The sequence below is a fragment of the Ictalurus punctatus genome, chromosome 20 (assembly GCF_001660625.3).
Source record: "Ictalurus punctatus breed USDA103 chromosome 20, Coco_2.0, whole genome shotgun sequence".
Lineage (NCBI taxonomy): Eukaryota > Metazoa > Chordata > Actinopteri > Siluriformes > Ictaluridae > Ictalurus > Ictalurus punctatus.
Window position 1 is genome coordinate 3,735,797 of NC_030435.2, and position 10,968 is coordinate 3,746,764.

At 38.2% G+C, this 10,968-nt stretch overlaps 1 protein-coding gene across 1 annotated transcript in view; it reads right to left on the reverse strand.

Moving 5' to 3' along the window:
- Nucleotides 1–7,161, reverse strand: part of LOC108280598 (muscleblind-like protein 1) — a 111,738-nt gene extending 104,577 nt beyond the window's left edge. The window contains exon 1 of the mRNA XM_017495742.3: nt 7,016–7,161. The gene's annotated coding sequence lies outside the window, so the exon portion shown is untranslated. The remainder of the gene's footprint in view (nt 1–7,015) is intronic.
- Between the last annotated feature and the right edge of the window lie 3,807 nt (nt 7,162–10,968).

Genomic DNA, 10,968 nt, shown 5'->3' on the forward strand with positions numbered 1-10,968 from the left:
ATAAAAACGAACAGCTTTGTCGCATTTCGGTGCGGTCAGCATTTACTGTAGTGGTTTATCAGTGTAGAAAGTACAAAGTTTTTTTTTTTTTTTTTTCCAATGACCAATCAGAGACCACCATTGTTTCACAATAACCAATCACTGATCACCATTGTTCACAATGGCCAAATTTTTGCTTTAGGTGTGTAATTTAGAAGAGGTAGCTTATCAGCATGACTTGCCTAAATATTGAAAAATTTCTTATCATTGTATAGCGCCGTATTAGTATACCACCATACTTAATTCTATTGATGACACATACACACACATACACTTGCGCACCTATGATTGCTACTTGCGATCATTTCTTCTCTTATTTACAGTGGGCAGCTCTGAATCCCCATTGTCTCAACCAGGACCTCACATCTGTCTCTCAAAAGGCCATACGCATATATACAATCACACAGGTAAACGATAGAGGCTGTGAGAGAACAATCTCTTCTTAGTCCTACCATAACAACATGGCATCTCCACTGATTTGCTCCTGAATCTCTTTTCACCTCAGAGACACTCATTTCCAAAACCAAAAAGATTTCCAAACTGTGCACGTCTGCAGCTACTGGGTTATATTACAGAATACTGTACTGTAAAATACAATAAATGGATACAGTGCCCTCCACCAATATTACTGGCACCCTTAGTATATATGAGCAAACAAGGCTGTGATAATTTGTTAAAATGATCTTTTTTTTAAAAAAAAATTCAGAAAAATACTCTGCTCTTATGGATATCAAACAATTGCAAACAAAACACAAGTTTATTTTAAAAAAATATTTAAAAATATTTTAAAATAAAAAAATTGTTAAATATATAAACTTTGGTCAAACCTTAGCTACACCCATGGTTACGAGTTTATTTCCAAATCCTAGCTAGTACCTATTCAATATATAACCATGCAACGCTTTTATTTAATTATTTTCCATATACACTAACATGCCAGGTGTAGTAAGTTGTAGCTGTAGCTTTAGATGTAGGTAATTACTAATAACTAGCAACAGAATGAATTTAACTGCATAAGCATGTGTGAGTAGTTTATACATATATTTATTTTAATTAATTAATTAATAATATATTTTAAAATTAATTTTAGTTTTAATTTTTATGCTTTATCTTAATCTTAAATGTCATTTCGGTAAAGTAAGTATCTAGTGCTGCTAAGAGGTGACATGCTCATTAAATTATTTACTTGCTTTGTCTACCTGACTAAACCCGGAAGCTCAGAGACAGCATCTACTCTCGCACTCTCAGTGTGAGGGACCTGCAGGTATAAACTTTTCTCTGCAGGGAACTCACACATCGAATTGGAAATTGCTGGAGTGGCCTTTCCAAGCTTTTTGTCTGTCCAGCTAACGGAAAGGTTCCATCTCACACCTTCAGCAACATGCCAAGGGATTTGGCACGCCACAGTTAGCGTGTTATATGCAGAATTAGTCATCTGCCTGTTACAATATCCGCATCCACTGTCTCAGCACTGGCTTTTTGTCCTGGCTATTGTAGACAGCTTTTCCATAAACCTGGCGTTGTACAAAACTTTCAATGGAACCTGAATGGAAATGCAAAAATCGGAAAAGAGTGACTGGCACAGATTTCTTTTCTTGGCTGAAGTGGAAAAATCGGTGTATGGATAAAGAGAAATTGTGATGGAGTGATGGAAAAGATGACATCATGAGCCTTGGTTTCAGTTTCAGTCCATAACTCGGTGTGTTTACCTGCTGCTTTTTGATTACATCATCTTGACGGTCATTAAGAATTAGTAGTATAGTTGTTGAATAGTAGTTGACGGTATGGTGAATGATATAAATTATGCAATTGGCATGACATGATTGGCAGAAATATTGGTAACACGTCATATCACTTTGGTTTTCACAATGCATTCTAAATGTATTTATAACACATAATAAAGCATACATAATACCTTAGTATGTCTGGCATAAGGTTCAAAAGTGATTATAGTTTCATGCCTAACAATTTAAAGCATGAATATAGTGTATTTATTGTGTATCATGTCACATAACATAACTTACATAATAATAGTATAATATTCTGTCCTGAAGACTTCTAAACGTAAAAGTAAAGACTTTTACTACCGTAAAAGATTAATCGACACTTCCTGATCAATTAGATTCGAGCATTCAACAGTACTATGTAAATTTGCTAGTCTATGTAAAGGTACATGTTAGTTTTCTTACAAATATGCAATTGTGACATTGTGTTCTCATTGTACTTGCATACGCATACGTAGTCGTACAGTATATATACACCCACACAATTTGAGAAGCTTTTAGTATCGTTATATACAAGCATAAAACTAAAAAAAAAAAAAAAATCTTATTTTAAACCAAAAAAAGGATATTAACTGATATTTATGTTTATTTTATTTTTTTTACACCAATCATAAGTCTAGTCATGCAGCAACAGGTGCGTGTGCCTCGTCACCTTAAAACATGACATATCTCTACAGCAGTGGCTCGTGACTACGTTTACAACAAGAGACCTTCTGACTGACATTGAAAACGATCATAGACCTTCAGTAAACACATGACGTCTTATTTATCTTCCGCTTCAGTCAACATCAGTACACTAAACCCTAACCTTAACCTCAGCAGCCTTAACCTTAGTCTCTGAAGCCAAAACTTTTACAAAAGGACGCCTTTTATCTGACATTGAAAGACCACACACAGACCTTTAGTGAAGTCTGTCAGCAAAATCACAATGATATTTAAACAAAACTCTGAAATACTGTAACTTTTAAAGGCATGACCTTGTGAAACTTTTTTTTTTTTTTTTTTTTTAAATCTAGCGTCTACATCATGTGTCATGGTTTGTTTTTGCAGCCTTTAACACTTTCGTGCATAAATTATTGAAAAACTTACGCAGATTCCTTCCATTTTGTCTTTTTCTAAATATCATTTATATTAAAATGATAATAAAATGGGGCGGCTGTGGATCAGGTGGTAGAGTGGGTTGTCCACTTATCGTAGGGCTGGAGGTTTGATTCCCAGCCCACATGACTCCACATACCGAAGTGTCCTTGGGCAAGACACTGAACCCCAAGTTGCTCCCGATGGCAAGTTAGCGCCTTGTATGGCAGCTCTGCTACCATTGATGTGTGAGTGTGTGTGTGAATGAGACACAATGTAAAGCGCTTTGGATAAAAGCGCTATCTAAGTACGCCATTTACCATTTAAAATAAAAATATAAATGTGTCCATAGGAATAGCATGAGTAAATAATTATCAAATATTTTACTTGAAATATAATAAAATATTATGTATATAAACTATTAAATAAAATATTTAATGTCCATGACTGTCCAAAACTATAGAAAGTATCTTTGAACAAAATATAGCAATGTACAAAATGTACACAGTATGCATGATGCAACTTATTTCAGACATAAAGAAACTCATTTTTAGTTTTTAAAAAAAGTTTTAAAAAGCAAAGGTGTTCATTGATTGTAGTCTGACAGAAATTTTGTGCAGGAAGCTTGTAAATACATACCAGAGAAATGCAACATTGAGAATGACGAATAATCTTGAGAACAAGATGAATCAGGATAGTGATTTATGTCAATTGATATTGATACTATGCATGAAAGGGGGTGGGGCATCAGAGGCTGAGTAACACATGACTGAGTTTGAATCATAACACAGTGGTGCGAAAGGGAAGCCTCCCTTTAATAAAATTCTAGAAATTTCCATTCCACTGTTGATGGTTAAAGGGGTATAAGCTGACCTGGGAGCACAGGGTTATGTGGACCTGCTATCACTCTCCAGCCTCTGACCCATTTCACGATGTACTCTACATGCTGACTGGTATTCAATCACTTTTTAATATCCTCTCCCTCTGACTCACCTCCCCGTCACCTTCTCTTTTTCTTCCATTCATCTGTCCCATTCTCGAAAAGGTCATATTTTTTTTTAACAATTCACATTGAAGAACATTTATGCATGGTCGACAATTTGTAGTGACAGTAAGGGTCAGTGTTTGGCTCAGTTACCAGATTTTCCGAACATCAAGGCCTAATTTGTGTATTCGTTGAATCATCATGATCATCTGCATAGCAACATTGGCTACACTGTACGAACAAGGAAGATTATGCGCTGTTAAAGGAAAATAATACACTTTGGGATGGTAAGAGTAAATAAATTTTGCACCGGGATATATCTCACCACCTCATCATTGATTATTTTCTTATAACAGCTGGTCCTCAAGTGTCTTATTCCTTACACATCTTATTACTAAGTAGAATTAGAAAGCGTTGGACGTGGCACAATAATCTATTAACATAATTACAATGTTCTAGAATTTCTATGAAAAAAATCAGTAGTGAGTAGTGAGTAGTACTGTAGGAAATAGAAGGAAACAAAAGTACATCGGTGGACAAACAACAGTGATCAGTGATTAATCATGGGAAGCAATGGTGAAAATTGATTGGATTGTTGGAAACAATGCTGGTCATTGGAAAACAATGGTGATCAGTGATTGGTTATTGGGGCAATGGTGATCAGTAATTAGTCATGGGAAACAATGGTGATCAGTGATTGGTTATTAGGGGCAGTGGTGATCAATAATTAGTCATGGGAAACAATGGTGATCAGTGATTTATTGTTGGGGCAATGGTGATCAGTAATTAGTCATGGGAAACAATGGTGATCAGTGATTGGTTATTGGGGGCAATGGTGCTCAGTAATTAGTCATGGGAAACAATGGTGATCAGTGATTGGTTATTGGGGCAATGGTGATCAGTAATTAGTCATGGGAAAAAATGGTGATCAGTAATTGGCCATTGGGAACAATGGTGATCAGTGATTGATTGTTGGGGGCAATGGTGATCAGTAATTAGTCATGGGAAACAATGGTGATCAGTGATTGGTTATTGGGGGCAATGGTGATCAGTAATTAGTCATGGGAAACAATGGTGATCAGTAATTGGCCATTGGGAACAATGGTGATCAGTGATTGGTTATTGGGAAACAATGGTGGTCTTTGATTGGTCATTGGAAAGCAATGGTGATCAGCGATTGGATGTTGGGCACAGTGGTGATCAGTGAATAGATTGTTGGGAAACAATGGTGACAGTGCATTTATACTGATGGTGATCAACCAAATCTGTTCTGTAAACTCATTTATCCAGCAGCTGTGCTGTAAGTTGGGGAGCCATATTGAGTGCAGGACAGTCGCTAACGTCAGCTGAAAAAGTCACTAGCTTCGGCACTAGGTTTGTTTTTGAAATAAAATCACTAAAGAAGTCCAAAAATTCGTTACAGCTATCAACACAGTCACCAAGTTGGCTGCATCGCATCTGAGAATATATTTTTGTTTATACCAGTATCCCATAAGAATTTATTATTGTACAGTAGTATATCATGATTCTGATACACTGTCACACCCTCGGTGTAAATGCTACGTGTTTAGAAGCCTGGAAGAAACCCACTCACCCCTGTATATCATGCTCTGAGTAATGGACAACTATTAGGACCCTGCAAATAACTGCAGCCTGGCTGTGAATTCTCACTGCAGAGAGTGAAGCCAGGCCAGGGTGCTGCGTTGTGCATCACGGGATGCATGAGATCAGCTGCTGAATCGCTGAAGTGTTACTGCACGCGGACAAAGAATGGCTGCCCTCTCGTCCTTGGTGTCCCTGTCTGTTTCAATTATCGTATAACAAACACTCAGATTAGAGTGTGTCCAAAATCCTTGGCTGTCACTTCATAACCTCTTATTAACTAGCTTCACTTTTCATTCACACTTCCTTGAGCATGTGCATGTGTGCACCGAGATAGCAGTTTTTCTCTGAGCCTTTTTGTGTCCAATCAAAAAGCTAAAAGTCTTTATCCCACAGTGACATCGAGTTCTCAAATCCGATTGGTCCGAAGGTGTTGCTAAATTTTCTAAAACAGCTCTAACGATAAATTCATACGGCTAAACACAATTCCGCAACCAGTAAAGTCGGGGTTGTTATCGAACGAAATATAGAGTTAACATGCTCGCTAGGTTAGCGTTCGCTTGCTAGGTTGCTCAAACACAAAAGGATCGTTCAAGCGGGAATGAATAACTGGGATAACGGTACGCTATGAGTCTTGTGATTGGTGAGGGTATTGATTACACAATTATTCCCCAAGACTAGCTCCACCCACTTTATATTAAAATGGAAGAAATACTGACTAGTAGGCGTTGGAAAATCAGCAGATTTTCAGACTTTGCATTGTATACACAGTCCACAAGACTAATACTAACCTCATTAGAAGGCAATGATGCATTTAGTTTCCCTGGGGCCTTAAGGTTAGGATATAACGAGCACTGTTAGTGTTCTGAGCTAATCTTATGTCGTTGTTCCTATAATATAGAACAAAATTGTTTTTTTTTTCCTGATTAGAAACCTGTGTACGATCCCTGTGGTCCTCCCACAACTCCCAACTGCTTCCCTCGACTCGCCTTTGAATCCAATTCAACAGATGGCATACTTATAACTAATTCCCCTCTGAGCAAATAGCAGAACTGGTCACGTGGCTCTCAGAAGATGCTGGTTAGCCATGGAAGGCATGGATTTAAACCAGAAGGAAGCTTTAAACATGCTCGGATACGATGATTTAAAGCGTGTTTACTCAAGATGACAGCACACATTAGGCAAAACCCAAACTAGTTTATGAACAGCATCTGTGAAGTGATCCACTACGCATGCAAATGTGAGCTAACAAGCTTCTCCAGCAACAGAGAAATATAAACAACAAATGATGCCCCGAGACAAGTGCATGGCATAAAGCACTGTGCTGACTTTGAGTTTGCAGCTTGCAAGATGTTTAACGAAAGTCCTTTGACTGGCATTAAGAGCAAAACTAATTGCACCCTACAGTTATATTGGTCCAATTGGAAAAGTGAAAACAGAAAAGAAAAAAAGATTGACCAAATCTCGGTGAGAGAAAAACATCTTTAGGGACAGTCAAGTCAAACAATAAAAGGTGTGTGTTGCTCACCTGATTTCCTCTGAGCCTTGCTTCTTTCTTCCCTCTGTGTCACTCTCTCGCTCTCTCTGTCTCTGGGTTTCCCGTCAGACTGTAACGAAGCACCAAACAGCCTAGGGACGGGGGAAAACCACTCAACGTGCGTAAGCAGCGTACCGTGCAGTGTATTGTGGGAAGGCTGGGGCCAATTCCTCCTCTTTCTCTCTCTCTCTCTCCTTCACTCTCTCTCCCTCCCTCACTTGCTATCTCTCCAGAATTAGCCTCTACACTATTGCCACCAATGCTGCTCAGGTTTCTATAGCAACAGCCTCTCTCTCTTGCTCCCCCCCCCCCCTACACCTCCATCATTTGCTTGTAGTCTTTCCAAAGGAAGCAAGACCAGACCTGTTGCCACATTTTTTCCCGACTTCTCACTCTCAGGAAGGGTTTTAGGTACCGTTCGAGGAATGATGGGAAATATATGTGTGAGTAGAAGTGTATGAAGTACGAAGTTGCGTGTGTTTACAGAGATGATAGAAGGAAGGTGCGCCCTGGGTGGGAAGGACAAATATGCAGGCCACCATGTCAGCACTCTGCTGCTTACTTTAACAGTCTTAACCCCACGCTAATCAGTGCCCTAGCATCTGTTTCTGCCTACTACTGGGCCCCTATACTATGCATGCACACGCATACACACACATACACACACACAAACCTTGCACAAACACAGCACGTCTTTACAATTTTATGGAGGTTATGCCGCAGTTATCTAAACCATTTCCCATTATATACTGACTGAGTATGGAGCGTTGTATTGTTTGCTGAATAATTTGAATACATTTAGTCACAGTTACACTCACACATGCACACACACAAACTTTTTCAGCACAGCACTTAACAGAGACCTTGGGTTGAGTTCCAGGAATCGGGCTCTGGTTGCTCTTACCAGCACTCAGCTTCCTTCCCCCCTTCTCAATCCAGTCTGCTGGAGAACGATAATACCATACACACACACACACACACACACACACACACACACACACACACACACACACACACACACACACAAATACACAACACACTTGTATTACTGTCATTGTAGGAATTGACCTACATACAACTGTTGATAAATAATGCCATGCCTACATGTAACCATAACCATAAAGACAAAAAAAGGTAGAGAAATAATGGGTTAATAAGTTGGAGGTTGGGGCTAAATTTAAATATTTGCTTTTAGCTCTGGGAAAAAATTTTAAAATGTTATTACATTGCATAGGAATTCCCCTAAAATCCAGTTTAGATGGAAAATAAAGCTGAAACGAGTCTTATCTTGGCATATATCAAAAATCCTGCTATGAAAAACAAAGCAGCCCAAAACCCACATGATCCAGTTGGGTAGTTATTTGTCTACGCAGCCTACTGATGTAATAGATCAATTTAATATGACATGGAAACAAATATTAATTATTAATGCAATTTCCTAGATTAAAAACTAGATAGACATACAGTACATAAACACCTTATGTGACTATTCAAATAGCCTGGTTTGAACTCAATATCGTTGTAAAAGTTTGTCATTTTTAAACTGAGTGAATTCAATCCTCTTTAAATTTAACCCTAACTTTAACCTTATTAAAGCCCTAATCTTATTAACCCCTTTCATTTTTTTTTTTTTCAAGAAAAAGCATCATCATGAGAAGCAAACATATAAGATTAACGAATACACGTGAACTTTTGCACGTACAAGCACGTGTGAATGTCTCTTTTGAATGCATGAATAATTCCTGCTAGATGTTTATTTATTCAAAGATAAATATTGAAGGCTGGTTGTGAGGGGACCGCAAGGTGTGCTTCAAATATGGCACAAGAGAATAACATGAAGCCAAGTGATAAATTATGTAGCTCCATGCACACGTGACCTGACAGCTATTGAGGGTGAGAGGGAAACCCTCTCTCACCATAGCAACTGCTTTCACTCATTCTTAATCACAGTAATTAACACAGTACTTTACTATTCCTACACGTCTAGATCATTACAAAGTTTATGACTCGTTTGTGTTGTTTGTATCCGGATTAATGTGGACGTAGCCTGACAGTTCTTCAAGCTCAGCTACATCACTCAAGTTCATCACTGGTCTCAACTAGAAATGAGTGGGCTATAGGACTGATTTTTAAATTCTTCTCATGCAGATATTATTATTATGTTGGTAACTGCTTGCGATATTTTCGAATGAATGTACTAGGCTACATTTCGCAAAATACTAGCCTAATATAAAACATCGTAACTCCGAACAGGTTTTTACTAAGGATGATGTAAATGCATGCTAATGAGCATGGTCTTTCTTTATCCCGCAAGCTTAATATCTGACTGCTCCCACAGTTTTTTTTTTGGTACATCTGGTGGGATCACAGTCCCAATGCACACCACTAGACGCCCTGTGAACCCATCTGGCAAGGTTTCTTTAAAAAAAAAAAAAAAAAAAAGCCAAAAAAAAAAAAAAAAGAACATATTATCTGGTCAATGTGAATAATGGTCCTATTTGGTTGCATCCCTAATACATAGACAGACTTTGAGTCTGATTTCTTTTGTAATTGTATACAGAATATATATATATATATATATATATATATATATATATATATATATATATATATATATATATATATATATATATATATATATAGATACATTAAAAAAAACCCATAGTATAGCCTAATGATAAAGTTTTTTGCCAAGATAAAACTTTATAATACTGGTGAGTCAATTTGTATTCAAGGCCCTTAGGAAAAAGAAAAGAAAAGAAAAAAAAACACCATGTAATTTGCATTAAAATGCTGTATTTCTATAGTTTTGCAAATACAGACACTCCATGTAAACTGCATCTCAAATAAGTCTGAGTGGTTTTAGTGCAGCCGCTTACACCAGAGCGGCTTTACTTCTAGAAATTCTCCTCAGACCCGAAGAATTAGCAAAGAACGGCTACCACAAATCAGGATTAAAAAAAAGAGACGTAGCAAAGTGTTGACTACCCAGCACACTACAGAAATCATGTGTGATATTCCTGAATGTTTAACACATGTTTAAAGTTGTTGTTGTTGTTTTTTTTTCATATGATCAGTAAAGTCCTATTAAAAATCATTAAAAACCTCTTTGCTAGTCAGTGAGCTGGATGCTAGCTAGCAGGCAAGGCTGCTTTGATGCGGTTGTTACGTTAAGCCTTGCTAACACACAGGGGAAAAATAACAGCAGGTTAAACTTTGTGGTGCAGGAGTAGGAGAATATTTCAGAAACCAAAGAGACACTAGTACTGATTGACTCTTCGTGATTTATCTTGAGCACTGATGTGGTTTCTGAAGGACACTTAGTGACAATGTTAGCTATTACTGGAATGCTAATACAGGAAGGTTAACATTTTTACCTGCAGTGATGTAACTAAACTCAGTCTTACAGAGTGTATTCAAAATGCAAAATTGTGTGTGTGTGTGTGTGTGTGTGTGTGTGTGTGTGTGTATGTGTGTGTTATTGATCAAAATACATTCAGATAGATTTTTGCCTATCCCAGTGTGTGCATATATGAGTGTGAGTGCGCACAGAGTATTGTGTGTGTGGTTGTGTAGTGTATATCTCTGCTTAAGGGTCTGTGAAGCAAGTTTGAGTGTGTGTGTGTGTGTGGGTACATGTGCGTATGCAGCACCACCTGCAACCCCTTCAGCCTCCTACAGCTCCTGTCAATCATATGGCCCAGCGGGGACGCTCATCGATTCTACTGTCCACTCTGTCCTCTCCTTCCTCCTACTCTGTCTCTCCTCCCCCTCGCTTTCTTTTGCTTGTCCTCCTCGTCCGCTGTTCCTCCCTCCTACGTCTCTCCTTCACACAGACCTTGCACCGCTTTCAGACCGTGGGTTTGTCACAAGGCCATACGTACAATAACATCAGGTGGGAATTTAGCGAGGACACAAAGGTGCTTTGAGATGGTCCGGACAAA